Consider the following 16,569-nt stretch of genomic DNA (forward strand, 5'->3'; position numbering starts at 1 on the left):
CTGATTCCCTGTAACCTCGCTTCTCTCAAGGAGCAAACTGCCAGAAGGCCCTAGGAGCTGGACCCCGGTGTCCGGGCTGGAAGATGGCGGTGGAGACACTTCTTCGGGTATACTGGTATACAAGTGAGAGATTTCAGATTTGTTGGAAAGGCAGTGCTTTCCTCCTCATTCTCTTTCTTCACCATCAGAAGAGAGCTTCCATGCTTTTCTTCTAGAAAGTGACTTTTTAAAAAAAATAATTGGGCGTAGAAAACAAGAATTCAAAAGCAAGTAGCACCTTAGAGACCAACTAAGATTGTTATTGGCATAAGCTTTCGTGTGCATGCACACGAAACCTCCTACCAATAACAAACTTAGTTGGTCTCTAAAGTGCTACGGGAAGGATTTTTTTTTATTTTGTTTCGACTACGGCAGACCGGCAGAAGTGAGAGCTGGACCATAAAGAAGGCTGATCGCTGAAGAATGGATGCTTTTGAATTCTGGTGCTGAAGGAGACTCTTGAGAGTCCCATGGACTGCAAGAAAATCAAACCTCTCCATTCTTAAGGAAATCAGCCCTAAGTGCTCACTGGAAGGACAGATCCTGAAGCTGAGGCTCCAATACTTTGGCCACCTCATGAGAAGAGAAGACTCCTTGGAAAAGACCCTGATGTTGGGAAAGATGGAGGGCACAAGGAGAAGGGACAACAGAGGACAAGGTGGCTGGACGGTGTTCTCGAAGCTACCAGCATGAGTTTGACCAAACTGCGGGAGGCAGTGGAAGACAGGAGAGCCTGGCGTGCTCTGGTCCAGGGGATCATGAAGAGTCGGACACGACTAAACAACAACAACACGGCAGACCAACGCGGCTACCTACCTGTAAATAGTGGTATATGTTGAATTGCAGCTCTGTTTCGAACAGCGTCTTCTCTTTTGCTCTAAATGGATGGTTGCAGTAACGCTCAGCACTTGGCCACAAAGTGGGTCCGGGAGAAGATTCTGCCAGAACCAGAATCCAATTTAGCATCCCTGTCTCATCACTGCAATGGAGCAAATATTTCCTGTACTTTTTAACCGGGGAAGGGAAAAATAATATTTCGCATTTTTAGGCGTCAACCTTGCATGGAAGTAGACAAATATTTCAAACTCCCAGAAGCTGGAATCAAATCTCAAGGTGCCTAGGGAATCCTTTAGCGCCTGTTCCAGCTGTAAGCAGTATTGATTTGTGTTGGACTCTGTGTTTGTCTTTATTCCCTGCTCCCTGGGAAAAAAAATCCAAAAGTCTTTTTTCACGTCTCACCAAACCTGATCACAAGTCCGCAGTATGACCACAAATGGAACAATACCGTGTTTAGGTCTCGTCGCTGCATTTCAAAAACAACCTTGTATCACTGGAAAACATTCAGAAAAGAGCAACCAGAAGCAACCAGTATTTTGGCTATACACCAATAAAAACTGTATTTTAAAGAAAGGAAAAGAGCAACCAAAATGATCAAGGGGATGGAGAAATTTCCCTGCGAAGAAAAGTTTAACATTTGGGGCTGTTTAGTTTAGAAGAAGGGGACGCGGGTGGTGCTGTGGGTTAAACCACAGAGCCTAGAACTTGCCGATCAGAAGGTCGGCAGATTGAATCCCCGCGACGGGGTGAGCTCTCATTGCTCAGTCCCTGCTCCTGCCAACCTAGCAGTTCGAAAGCACGCCAGTGCAAGTAGATAAATAGGTACCGCTCTGGCGGGAAGGTAAACGGCGTTTCCGTGCGCTGCTCTGGTTCGCCAGAAGCAGCTTAGTCCTGCTGGCCACATGACCCGGAAGCTGTACGCCGGCTCCCTCGGCCAATAAAGCGAGATGAGCACAGCAGCCCCAGAGTCGTCCACGACTGGACCTAATGGTCAGGGGTCCCTTTACCTTTACTAGTTTAGAAGAAAGGCAAGTAATGGGGCAGGATAGACTTTGTAAAATTATGCATGGCCTGGAGAGAGTGGGTAGAGGAAGGTTTACTTACTTGCACAACTCCAGAACTCAGAAACATGCAATGAGGCTGAGTGTTGGAAGATTCAGGAAAGACGAAAGAAAGGATCTTCACACAGAGCAGAGTTAACCTCTGGAACTCCTTCCCACTGGACGCAGCGATGCCACCAACCTGGACAGCTGTAAAAAAAGGTTTAGACAAATCCATAGAGGAGAAGTTTTTCAAGGACTGCTTCCCCCAATTGGATATTTTCTCCCTCCACTGATGGAGGCAGGATGCTCCTCGAATCCTGGTTTGCCAGGATCCACAATGGGGGAGATGGCTGTTGTGTCTGAGTCCTGCTTGCAGAATTCGCATAGGCATCTGGGAATAGAAAGTTGGACCACACGAACCCTTGACTTAATCTAGCTGCGCTCTTCTTAAGTTCTTCCCCTTACATGGTTTGTTCTTGTACATTATGCTCTCATCTGCTGGTTATTGTGGGAATGTTCAGGGATTCAGGAGAGGATATATTGTTTGATTATAGCCTTTCCAACTTGTGTAAACAAGTTCACAATTTAGCAGAGTAACATTCCCCTTTTTAAACTCACAGCGGATGCGTTTGCTCAGGCTTGCTAAAGCCTCTATAATAACTGTGCTGGTATTTTCCCCTTATTTCCTCATAGAAGATAAGACACGACTCAGTCTTCTATAAAAGTATAAAAAGAGTTTACTCACTCACATTCTGTTCACAGTTGGATCCCAGAAGGCAGACTTAGCTTAGAAAAGTAACATATACCTAGAAACTATCTCATAAGGAGACACTCCCTTTGTCCTCTCTTGGCTAGGAGAGCATCTTTAGCTAAGCAGATGTTGCTTCTTCGATGCATGTAGTCAAAGAGAGCGAGATGGCTGCCCTGCCCTGTGCTTTTGTTGTTACCTGCACAGGTGAGGCCACACCCACCTCTAGTCACATGTAGAGGAAGTCTGTCCCAGCCCAGAAGGAAACAGGAAGTTTACCTGCTGGCTGGACAAACATTCCTCCCCATGTGTAAACATGTTCACTCTAGGAAGGTTGTACTTGACTGCTCTTGTGTTTCACATCCCACAGTTATCCCTTAAGGGCTTAAGCCCAGACTATCTGTAGGATATCCTCCCCTATAAACTGGCCCAGTCTCTGAGATCTTTGGGGGAAGCCTTGAGTCTGGGGGAAAAGTGGGATATAAAGAATACAGTGGACATTCGGGTTGCGAACGTGATCCGTGCGGGAAGCATGTTTGCAACCTGCAGCGTTCGCAACCCACAATACGGCGTGTGCGCACGTGAGGGTCGCAATTTGGCGCTTCTGCCCATGCGCAAAGCACGATTTAGCGCTTCTGGGCATGCGCAAGCGCCGAAACCCGGAAGCAACCAGTTCCAGTACTTCCAAGTTTGGTGCGGTGCGCAACCCGAAATCACGCAACCCGAAGTGTCTGTAACCCGAGGTATGACTGTTATCCATATCTAGCCATCATTAGACCTTCTTCCTTCCATCTTTTCTTCCTGCATTTCAAAGTGATGCAAGCCCTAAATGCTTGCCAAGATGCCAGCTGGACTAACTGCCCAACTCGGCCAAACTGTTGCAATATCCACAGGTCACCCCCTACCCTTGGGGGGTCCAGGAAACCCACTCCCCCATAACATGACTGCCAGGGTCCATGCCAAACTGGCAAGGGTGCTGGGGCGATAATTCTTGGCTTTGGGCACAAGGTCCCCTTCCCAGTCAGCCCCAGGCTGATGTTTGCCTTCCCCAAATGAGGCTTCTTTCCTTCCCGCAATGATCTCCTTGTTCGTCTCTTGTCTCCTGCTGCGCTGAGCACCACTTTTTATGATGCCAGAAGCTTCCAGGCCCCAGATAAACAGCTGTGACACCTCAAGGGGACAGCAGGGGGTTGAGCAGACCCTGTAGCTAAACACAAGGAGAACAAGGGCTGATGTGAGGAGGGTGGGATCCTGAGCGCAGCTTGAGAGATGGGGAAAGGAAGAGAGGAAGGAAGAGCTCCTTGCCTCGTCCGTGACAGCAGCTTCTCCGTTTTGCAAACTGCCCATGGAGGGTGGTATTTAAGTGTCAGGAATCAAGAAATTTAAAGAAAAACATCTGGCCATTTCTAAGCACACTTGATCAGGCATCTTTGAGCAGTTTTGTTGCCTGGGGAATTGCAGAGCTACATAAGAAGAAAGGAAACACAAACTCCGGTGAGCTTTTAGAAAGCAGTACAGTCATACCTTGGGTTGCGAACATGATCCATGCAGGAGGCACGATCGCAACCCGCAGCGCCGCATCTGCGCATGCGCGTAATGCGATCCAGCGCTTCTGCACATGTGTGTGATGTCATTTTGCAAATGCGTGAGTGCCGAAACCCGGGAATAACCTGTTCCAGTACTTCTGGGTTCGGTGCGGTCCGTAACCCAAAAACACGCAACCCTCAGCGTTCGCAACCCGAGGTATGAGTGTCTTGTTTTGGGGGGACAGGGGGCGGGCAGGTGTGGGGACTCCCTGGTCCTGAATGGGGTCTCTGTGCCCCTGAAGGACCAGGGGCGCGTCCTGAGGGTCATTTTGGACTCAGAGGCGCAGGTCAATTCTGCGTCCAGGGCAACAGTCTACCAGCTCCATCTGAGACCCTCCCTGCCCGCAGACTGTCTTGCCAGAGTGGTGCATGCTCTGGTTATCTCCCGCTTGGACTACTGCAATGCGCTCTACGTGGGGCTACCTTTGAAGGTGACCTGGAAACTGCAACTAATCCAGAATGCGGCAGCTAGACTGGTGACTGGGAGCTGCCGCCAAGACCACATAACACCGGTCCTGACCTACGTTGGCTCCCAGTATGTTTCTGAGCACACTTCAAAATGTTGGCGCTGGCCTTTAAAGCCCTAAACGGCCTCGGCCCAGTAGACCTGAAGGAGCGTCTCCACCCCCATCATTCAGCCCAGACACAGAGGTCCAGCTCCGAGGGCCTTCTGGTGGTTCCCTCACTGGGAGAAGCCAAGTTACCAGGAACCAGGCAGAGGGCCTTCTCAGTGGTGGCACCCTCCCTGTGGAACACCCTCCCACCAGATGTCAAGGAAATAAAGAACTATCTGACTTTTAGAAGACATCTGAAGGCAGCCCTGTTTAGGGAAGCTTTTAACGTTTGGAGTTTTACTATGTTTTTATACGCGCTGTAAGCGACCCAGAGTGGCTGGGGAAACCCAGGCAGATGGGCAGGGTATGAAGAATAAAATGGTGATGATCATTAGCCCTGCAATCTCGCACCGCTCAGAGACTGGGGAGATTCTGCTGTCGAGGAGACAGACCCCCGTCGTCCGGCTTGGGATGGAGGCTCCTGCCAGTTCACCCCTTCCCAGAGGGGCGAGCACCCCGACCCCTCGCTGCCCCCCAACTGGCTCTCCTTCTTTCCCACAGTCATCAAGGTGCCTCCCTCTTCTCCCGAGCCCGGCCTTTAATGGAAGGGACAGAGAGAGTCGGGTCGGTAGGAAATGGCTCCTGAATCTTTAATAAAGAAAACATTGTCAGGGCCATAAAGCAGAGGATGACAGGGGCCGCCGGAGCTCTCAGTCTTATTGCCTCCCCCCGCTGCCAGCCTCCGCCCCACTTCTTTACTTAACTCTGCCATAATGGGTTTAATAGCCCGAGAGGGAGCTGAGGTGAAAGTCGTATTAAAAAATGTATTTCCGAATTTAATTGAGGCTCCATCTGTGGGGAGAGATGGAGGAGAGGAGAGGTCACCCCACAGGAGAGTCGTGAAAGAGCCCGGCTGAGGTCTTCCTCCCCTCCCAGCCGGGGGGGAAAAGGGCCAGGAAGCCAACGCCAGTCCAGCGAGGGAGCAAAAAGGGGGAAGGCGGTTGGGGGTTGTGGGGCTCAGACAGACAGACAGACAGACAGACAGATGCCACAAAAACATCTTCCCTGCATTCTTCTGGACCCACATAGGAATGAGGTCTCTCCATGCATCATTGTGTGTGTGTGTGTGTGTGGGTGTGTGGGTGGGTGTGGGGTGTGGGTAATCATAGCATCCTAGAGAGGGAAGGGCCCCCCCACAAGGGTCATCTAGTCCAACCCTCTACAGGGCAGGTAAAGGTAGGACCCCTGGACGGTTGTTGTTGTTTAGTTGTTTAGTCGTGTCTGCCTCTTCGTGACCCCCTGGACCAGAGCACGTCAGGCCCTCCTGTCTTCCACTGCCTCCCGCAGTTTGGTCAAACTTATGTCCGTAGCTTCGAGAACACTGTCCCACCATCTCGTCCTCTGTCGTCCCCTTCTCCTTGTGCCCTCCATCTTTCCCAACATCAGGGTCTTTTCCAGGAAGTCTTCTCTTCTCATGAGGTGGCCAAAGTCTTGGAGCCTCAGCTTCAGGATCTGTCCTTCCAGTGAGCACTCAGGGCTGATTTCCTTCAGAATGGAGAGGTTTGATCTTCTTGCAGTCCATGGGACTCTCAAGAGTCTCCTCCAGCACCGTAATTCAAAAGCATCCATTCTTTGGCGATCAGCCTTCTTGATGGTCCAGCTCTCACTTCCATACATCACTACTGGGAAAACCAGAGCTTTAACTATACGGACCTTTGTTGGCAAGGTGATGTCTCTGCTTTTTAAGATGCTGTCTAGGTTTAATTTAACCTGGACAGTTAAGTCCAGTCAAAGGCGACTATGGGATTAAGGCGCTTATCTCGCCTTCAGGCCGAGGAAGCTGGCGTTCCTCTGCATACAGCTTTCCAGGTCATGTGGCCAGCAGGACTAAACCACTTCTGGTGCAACGGAACACCGTGACGGAAACCAGAGCGCACGGAAACGCCATTTACCTTCCCGCCACAGCGGTACCTATTTATCTACTTGCACTGGTGTGCTTTCAAACTGCTAGGTTGGCAGAAGCTGGGACCGAGCAACGGGAGCTCACCCCGTTGCAAGGATTCGAACCACCGACCTTCTGATCAGCAAGCCCAAGAGGCTCAGTGATTTAGACCACAACGCCACCCGCATCCCTCATGCAGGAATCACAGCTGAAGGATCCCTGACTGATGGCCATCCAAACTGCTTAAAAACCTCCAGAAGGCTACCCCATTCTAAGGTCATTATTGTAATTACAGTTATGTTTATAACAGATTTTAGAAATGCATATGGTTTTAATTCTATCAATGTTTAATTATATTTTACCGATTGACTGTGCTGTGTTTTTATCTTTTCCTGTTTTTTTCTGCAAACTGCCTCGAGTCCAGTCAGGGAAAAGGAGGAGTACAGTGGTACCTCAGGTTAAGTACTTAATTCGTTCCGGAGGTCCGTTCTTAACCTGAAACTGTTCTTAACCTGAAGCACCACTTTAGCTAATGGGGCCTCCTGCTGCTGCCATGCCGCTGGAGCACAATTTCTGTTCTCATCCTGAAGCAAAGTTCTTAACCCGAGGTACTATTTCTGGGTTAGCGGAGTCTGTAACCTGAAGAATATGTAACCTGAAGTGTATGTAACCCGAGGTACCATAATCATAATAATAATAATAATAATAATAATAATAATAATAATAATATCATAGAATTGTAGGGTTGGAAAGGGACTGCCCAGGTTTTTTTCTGCAAACAGAACAAGGGAAATAAAAATATAGCTCTTTTCTGCCTTGGTCAGACCCCACCTGGAATACCATGTCCAGTTCTGGGCACCACAATTTAAGAAGGACGTTGACAAGCTGGAAAGTTTGCTGAGGAGGACAACCAAGATGATCAAGGGTCTGGAAACCAAGATTTAGGAGGAGCGCTTGAAGCATAGCTGTCAACTTTTCCCTTTTCTTGTGAGGAATTCTATTTGGAATAAAGGAATTTTCCTTTAAAAACGGGAAACGTTGACAGCTATGGCTTGAAGGAGCTGGGTATGTTTAGCCTGGGAAAGATGTTATGTACTGAAGTTCTCACCCTGGGCCAGCAGGGGGAATACTGTAGATAGTTTTCACTCAGGTCCAATTTTGCAAATAAGGAATTGAAAGTGATGTTCAGTGATTGGATAGTTACAGAAAGTTGTTACTGTTGCGTTGTAGTGGAGCTCTATATAAGCAGGCTGGCTGAACCCTTCAGTTCAGTTCTGTTCTGGCCTGTGAATAAACAAGAGCTGTCTGAAGAATCGCTGTGTTGTCTGATATGTTCACCCACAACTTAACAAAAGAAGAGACTGAGAGGGGTGTTTCAAACTGTGTTTCAACGGCTCTTGTTTGTCCCTAGTAAGGGAATGGGCTCTGCACTGACCGATTTGTTGGCGAATGACCCCAATATTCCTCACTCTTTTCTTGGGTTCACGAGAAGCTGTGATGCAGGTGAAATGTTATCATCATTAAGCCGTGGCAATGCACCTTTTAATTGGCTGAATCATTGATCCATTGATTAAAATCAAAGTACTTCATCTGCTTTTCTGTTTTAAAAAAGGCACCAGATGTTTGGCAGCGGTTTAGCACTCGTAAGTTCCTTTTCTAAATGAGAATGAGTGACTCCCTGCTGCAGGAATCTAGACCCCAGGAATGAGCACATCTGCTCGGTGGGGACTCTGATGGGCCAACGCAGCTCAAGGTGAGTGGGTTCCAGTGCAAGTACAGAGTTCTTTGCAAGCAGAATCACCTTCTCTGACTCCGTTGTCAAAGATACACAGCCCCCCCCCGCCCCATACATTTAAAGCACTATGACATCGCTTTAAAGAGCCCTGCCTTCCCTTCAAGGTTGCTGGTGAAATAAAAAAAATAAGGTATTATATATATAAATATAATATATAATATTATAACATATAATAAATGTTCATAACTGCATATATAAACCACATGTCTGAAAAAAGTCCTGAAACCATTTTGTCCCTCCCAAATTAACCTCAAATATTTCTCTGCAAGGTCGAAGGAAAATGGAAAAGCCTCCCCATTGTCTTTTCCTTCACAAATCCTGCCTTAAGGGCAAATTTAAGATATGAATAGGGTGAGCCTCTGACCTGGCTCAGGAACTAAGTATTTATCATTACAAAAGACTGGCCAGGCTCCCCAGGCAATCCAATCAAGTGACCATTAATAGGTAACCTGCCAGACAGGAGATAAACAATGCACTCAGATTTCTGGTGTAGACCGCCTTTTCTGCAATGAAGGTATGATGTATCTGGGGGGGTGGTGGTCTTGAGCTACACCCCTTCTGTGATGTATGTATGATGTTTCAGGGGGTGGTATTGGACTCCAGGGTGGGCAATTTAAAATGTCTATATAAGGGTGGGCACACCTTTGTTCTGGGTCCTCCTCCTTTCCTGCGTTTGAGGGGAGCACCCTGTTGAACAGCTCAATAAAGATCAGGCTTACTAGCTGCTTTGCTTCTCAATATTCTCTGGTTGGCCTCTGTTATTTTCTCCTACCAGTAGGGAAACTATGTAAGGACTCTACAAGGCTCTTGTGTCCCCCATAAGGGAATAAGGGCAGATTTTTGTTTATTACACTGGGAACTATAGTTTCCGAAGGGTGCTGTGCCTTGTCCGCAGACTCCTTGCCGCCAGCCTGTCTCCTGCTAAAATAACCCTGCTTTCTGAAAAACACAAAACCCGGGTTTACGTGGGGAGGCGGAAACTGGGACAGTTATGCAATTACATGTAGATGGATGGTTTTGCAGGTCTATTCTTGGATTGCAGAAAATGAGTATTTCTTGCTTGCCCTTTCCTCCGCCCGTGCAAAAATGGAGGTGCTCTCCCTGCCTTTGCTGCAAAGACTTGTTGCAGCTGTTGGTAAACATTTGCTTTAATTAGCTGCAAAAGGGGGGAGTTTTGGGGGTGGTGGAAGAGCCCCCTCTCCCCCTTCCTTTCGCTCTTTCCCTTTGCACCAGGCCTTCCCCGGGGGGCCCCTGTTTTTACTCTGAGTCAGCCAATCTGCTGGGATCGCACCACCGGTTTTATTAATTTGATTAATAACAACGTACGTCACGGAGGCCATTACCCGCTAATCGGCGATGACAAGGTTGTCAGAGTGTGTCCCTCTGAGGGACAATTTCCCATCCCCTCTTCTCTCCGCGCCCAACACTCTGGGCTTTCAATTGCATTAATTAAAAATCTGAGGAAATAACTCGGCTCTTCGGGGACCTTTCGGATATTACAAGCCAGGCTGGGAAGGTTTCACCACTCCAGAGATTTTTCCCCAGGCAAAAGAAGGGAAGGCGCCTTCAGGTGATCTGGCCTTTGGGACTTTTTTTGGTTTAGAGGAAAAGGCGATGTGATAGAAGTTTATAAACGATGGTCTGGAGGAAGTGGAGAGAGAGAGAAAAAAAAGGCTTTTTCCTTCTTTCATAATTCCAGGAGTTGTGGGCATCCAATGGAGCTGAATGTTGGAAGTTTTTGGGGAAATAAAATGAAATGTGGGGCACTGTGGAACTCACTGCCACTGGAGACAGTGGTGCCTACCAAATTGAATGGCTTTTAAAGAGGATTTGATGGCTCTGTTCTGCCTTCACAGTCAAAAGCAGCAATACTTTGGCCTTTGGCTTGGAATCAACTTGATCCCCTTCCCCTCTTCCTTTTTTCCTTTCTCCTTCTGTGATGGGACTCCTATTTGGGGATTTCCCTGGCTTTTTTCTGGCCCATGTAGGACCAGTCTGGATAGTTGGCCTTGGTGAAGACTTGACGTTTTCATCCCCAAAAAAGTTTTTGATTGAGTTTCCATTGAAATGAGGCTGCATTTTAATGTTGTATTTTAATCTTGTTTTTAAGTTGTATTTCAATCAATTCTTTTTATATTTATTGTTAGCCGCCTGAGCCCAGCCTTGGCTGGGGAGGGTGGGGTATAAATAAAACATTATTATTATTATTATTATTATTATTATTATTATTATTATTACTTTTGAATACTGGTCACTAGAAACCACAGAAAGTGCTCTCGTGCTTGAGTCCTGCATGCGAGTTTCCTACATGGATCTGACATTCTCCCCTCCTGCAGTCTGTTGTTACCATCCCCAAGAGGAAAATCTCAGGTGTTTTCAGGAAAGTTTTTTTTTTGGAAATCTTTTTCAATTCATTATATATAGTTTCCCAATATTCCTTAATTACTTTACAGGACCACCACCTGTGGAAAAAGGATCCCTCATTTTCATTACACTTCCAACATATACCCTTTTTCTTTTTTAGACATTCTTGCCAATCTGGTGGGTGTTAGTTACAGATGGGTAGCCGTGTTGGTCTGCCATAGTCGAAATAAAAAAATTCCTTCCTGTAGCACCTTAAAGACCAACTAAGTTAGTTCTTGGTATAAGCTTTCGTGTGCATGCACACTTCTTCAGATACACTGAAACAGAAGTTACCAGATCCTTCTATATATTGAGAAGGTGGGGAGGGGTATTACTTAGAAGGGTGGTGGGAATCGGAGATTGGCAGATAGCTGAGATGAGCCTGTTGACGACTCTTAGCGACTGTAATAGGTCTTACAGGAAAAGGCAAGGGGTGAGAAGGTGAGAAATGGCTTAGTCATGTATAATGAGATAAGAATCCCATGTCTCTGTTCAGACCAGGTCTCTCCATTGTTTTAAGTTTGGTAATGAGTTGTAATTCAGCAGCTTCTCTTTCCAGTCTATTTCTGAAATTCCTTTGTAGTAAAACAGCTACTTTGAGATCTTGTATAGAATGTCCTGGGAGATTGAAGTGTTCTCCTACTGGTTTCTCTGTTTTGTGATTCTTGATGTCAGATTTATGTCCGTTTATTCTTTGGCGTAAGGTTTGGTGGGTGTTAAATACTGTTCTTTTATCTGTCCCAAATCTTCCAGCGTTCAGCTGAATTGAATGCAGTTCTGGTTGGATGAAAGAAGGAGAAAAAAAATTATCTAAAGCATGCATAATATAATATTATAAACATCTATTGTCTCCCTTCTTCCTCAGAGGATGAAGTCACATCTTCAGGAAGTAACCTAAACAATATTTTTGGAGGGGCAGAAAAAGCACTGTGTGAGGGATGTGTGTGCGTCCCTCCAAATTCAGTTGTGGAGGGCAGCACACCCAGCTGTTACCCTGTGGTTGTGGTCCCCCTGTTGTTGTCGTTTAGTTGTGTCCGCCTCTTCGTGACCCCCTGGACCAGAGCACGCCAGGCACTCCTGTCTTCCACTACCTCCCGCAGTTTGGTCAGACTCATGTTTGTAGCTTTGAGAACACTGTCCCACCATCTCGTCCTCTGTCGTCCCCTTCTCCTTGTGCCCTCCATCTTTCCCAGCACCAGGGTCTTTTCCAGGGAGTCTTCTCTTCTCATTAGGAGGCCAAAGTCTTGGAGCCTCAGCTTCAGGATCTGTCCTTCCAGTGAGCACTCAGGGCTGATTTCCTTCAGAATGGAGAGGTTTGATCTTCTTGCAGTCCATGGGACTCTCAAGAGTCTCCTCCAGCACCGTAATTCAAAAGCATCCATTCTTCAGCAATCAGCCTTCTTTATGGTCCAGCTCTCACTTCCATACATGACTACTGGGAAAAACATACCTTTGACTATACGGACCTTTGTTGGCAAGGTGATGTCTCTGCTTTTTAAGATGCTTTCTAGGTCTGTCATTGCTTTTCTCCCAAGAAGCAGGTGTCTTTTAATTTCCTGACTGCTGTCACCATCTGCAGTGATCATGGAGCCCAAGAAATTAAAATCTCTCCCTGCCTCCATTTCTTCCCCTTCTATTTGCCAGGAGGTGATGGGCCCAGTGGCCATGATCTTCGTTTTTTTGATGTTGAGCTTCAGACCATATTTTGCGCTCTCCTCTTTCATCCTCATTAAAAGGTTCTTTAATTCCACCTCACTTTCTGCCATCAAGGTTGTGTCATCTGCATACAGTGGTACCTCGGGTTAAGTACTTAATTCGTTCCGGAGGTCCATACTTAACCTGCAACTGTACTTAACCTGAAGCACCACTTTAGCTAATGGGGCCTCCTGCTGCCGCTGCGCCGCCAGAGCACAATTTCTGTTCTCATCCTGAAGCAAAGTTCTTAACCTGAAGCACAATTTCTGGGTTAGCGGACTCTGTAACCTGAAGCGTATGTAACCCGAGGTACCACTGTATCTGAGGTTGTTGATATTTTGTCCCCCCTACCATTCTCCTCTCCATCACGCCACACCTGGAATTATACCTGCCTGATAAGCCTTTGGCGGGAGTTTGTGGGCAACAATTCTGTGTTTGCCCTGACATCTGAGGATTGTGTGTGCGTGTGTGCTGTTGTCGCTGTGGTTCGCTGGCTGCAGTGCCGAAGTCAGACTAGGGTTGAAATGTCAGGCTGTGTTATGATGCCAGGGAGAAACGATTTGCCCTGGCAGCGCCCACAGCCTGGAAGAGATCAAAACGGAAAGAGCCAGGTGATTTGGAAGGGGGCGCTCATTGTGTGGGCAAAAAACGCTGTTGCAGCAGAACGTCCTCCTTGCAGCAGCCAAAGAAATTGAGCAGAGAGGCACAGAGAAACGATGCGTGCATGTGTGGACATTTGCATGCTAAACTAAAGAACTTTGCACTGATACTTCCAGGGTAATGTGCAAAAGAATCCCTCCTTTTGTGATTGAGTGTGTGCTGTTGCAGGAATTTATGTATAGGTTGGGGTGGTGGTGGTTGCCCCTTCAGCAGATATCATGCACATGCAGCCCACTACCAAAATCAGCACAATCGCTTTTGTGATTTGTCCCCACAAAACACTTCATCACAGTTTCTTCCTATCTATTCAAAGGGCCTTTGCTGCACGATACCAAATGTAAGAATTCACTGATCGATGTATCTATGTACTGGCTCACTGGGAAAACTTCCGAAATTCCTATAGACATGTGAGCTCAGCTACTCAGCAGCCCCTCTGCCTGAGTGATAATCCCTGGCATCCTGATACCTGAGTGCCAGACAGGTAGCCTGTTATGTACTGAGTTGAATAGGATCCAAAATGCAGCAGCCTGATTGGTCCTAGAACAATAGGATTCAGAATGCAGCAGTCTGATTGGTCCTAGAACAATGCAGCAGTATGATTGGTCCACAAGAGCCACCCAATCCAACTCCAGGTGGCAGTGAATCCACAACTTGATTGGCCTACAGGAGAATGCCGGAATTAGCCAATCACGTTCAGCCCATTGTGTAAATAATGTATATAAAGCAGATATTTTGGGGGAACTTCCATTCCTCCTCACCACTATGAGCTGAATAAAGAGCATGAAATCCACACCTGACTCCGAGTATATTTCATAGCCATTCTAGAAATAACAAACCCAGATGAAGACAAAAGGGTGTGATGAACTTGGCTGGGAAACAGGGAAATGTAACTATCTCTTTTCTTACACTTGATGGGTGTTTGGTGGAGGGCAAGGGGAACCATGGGGCAGGGTCCAGGGTGCTTAGATTACTGCCACCAGACCTCCCCTTTCATGATGTAACCATGATGTATTAGTGATGTAGTTTGGGGGGGTGTAACATGGGGATAGATAAACTTTATTCGCATTAGCCAACAGCCATAGCAACATAAAATGAGCAATATATATAATTAAAAAGAGAACAATGGGTAAAAATGACAGTCACGGGGATTAGCAGCTAATCAAAGTTTGGGTTGGTTGCTAGTTCCTGCCTGAACCCTGTCCTGCTTTTCTGCCAGAGTTCCTGACTTCACCCGACTCCCTGCCCTGTACCCAGCTTCAGCTACTACGGACTGTCTCCACGTTGCACCTTTGACCACGGACCAGACTTGGACCTCGCCTCTCGGGTAACCCACGGGGCCAGCACAGTGATAATAAAAATAACTTTAAAATAGGCAGCCTGCATCAAAAAAGTAACATTCAACAATCAATCAGAACAGTAGAAAATAATAATATCAACATATAAAAGTTAAACAGGGATTCTTCAGCTTTGATTCCTGTGCCCCGGGGGTTGGACTAGATGGGTGTCCCTCTCAACAACTCCTTGGGTATCCCTCTCAACAACTCCTTGGGTGTCCCTCTCAACAACTCCTTGGGTGTCCCTCTCAACAACTCTACGATCCTGTGGCCCTAGCAGAAGGAAGGGCCCCTCTTCCTTTGCAGTTTCCCGTTAGGCGGAACCGTTCTCCAACTTCTCCCTTGGGCTCCCACCCTGCTGAGCTCAGCCGGAGGAGCCAAGTCTTCTTGTGTTTTTCCTTCAAGGAAATCGCAAGGGTTTCTTTCCCTCCGATGGCTTTGCTGGACGCCTGCCCTCGTTAGATAATTCATAACCGGTGGAAGGAAAAGGAGGGTCCCACAAGAGCCCCAGGCCCTCAGGGGACGAGTAATGGACTGGCCGATTCTCCAGCGGGACACATCCAACCGCTTCCTGGCTTAGGAGTGCACTTTGCATATCCCAGACTCTTTCACGGAGCAAAAATATTGAAATAACTGAATGGCGTCTGAGGGTGGCCGCACTGTTAGATATTCCTTTCCTTTCTTCTTTGCAAGAAGCAAAGCTACAGGGAACCAGGCAGAGGGCCTTCTTGGTGGTGGCGCCCGCCCTGTGGAACGCCCTCCCATCAGATGTCAAAGAGATGAACAACTACCTGACATTTAGAAGACATCTGAAGGCAGCCCTGTTCAGGGAAGTTTTTAATGTGTGACATTTTAATGTACTGTATTTTTTGCTCTATAAGACTCACTTTTTCCCTCCTAAAAAGTAAGGGGAAATGTGTGTGCGTCTTATGGAGCAAATGCAGGCTGCGCAGCTATCCCAGAAGCCAGAACAGCAGGAGATTCAGAATATTTTTTTTCTTGTTTTCCTCCTCCAAAAACTAGGTGTGTCTTATGGTCTGGTGCGTCTTATAGAGCGAAAAATACGGGTAGTTTTAATCTTTGTTGGAAGCCACCCAGAGTGGCTGGGGAGACCCAGCCAGATGGGCAGGGTACAAATAAATTATAATTATAATTATTATTATTATTATTATTATTATTATTATTATCTCTATAAGATTTTTATATTGATTTTTTTTTCTTGGAAAAGGGGGAAAAAAAATGGCACCAAAGCAATATTTCTCATACAGAAGTCCCTGTATGTATAGGGGCTACTTTGGGACAACTTTGCAGGACACGGAAAAAGGTGGCTAGAGGGAAGTTTCTCTACTTCTCTCCTAACGCTAGAACTTGTGGATGTACAATGCAGCTGAATGTCGGAAGATCTGAGACAGATAAGAGGAAGTCCTTCTTCACGCAGCACAGAGTTAAACTGCGGAACTCTCTGCCACAGGAGGCAGGGATGGCCACCATCTTGGATGGCTTTGAAAGAGGATGAGACAAATTCGAGGAGGTGGAGAGTAGTCGTGATGGCGCAGCTCTGCCTCCATTCTGGGAGGGAGCCATGCTTCTGAATGCTACTCTCTGGAAACCACAGGAGGGAGAATGTGTCCTTGTGCTTTGATCCTGCCTGCTGGTTTCCCTCAGGCATTTGGTTGGCCCCTGTGGGAGCAGGATGCTGGGCTAAATGGGCCCCTTGTGGCTTAGGGCCCTCGTATCTACAGGACTGCCCCGCAAAGGACCTTAAGGTCCATGAATAACCATAGTTTAGAGGTCCCTAAGGAAGTCAGACTATCCTCCACCAGGGCCAGGGCCTTCTCAGTGATGGCTCCGACCTGGTGGAATGCTCTGTCCCATGAGGCCAGGCCCTGCAGGATTTAACCTCCTTCCGTCGGGCCTGTAAGACAGAGCTATT

Source organism: Podarcis pityusensis (genome assembly GCF_964106645.2).
Source record: "Podarcis pityusensis genome assembly, chromosome: 7".
NCBI lineage: Eukaryota > Metazoa > Chordata > Lepidosauria > Squamata > Lacertidae > Podarcis > Podarcis pityusensis.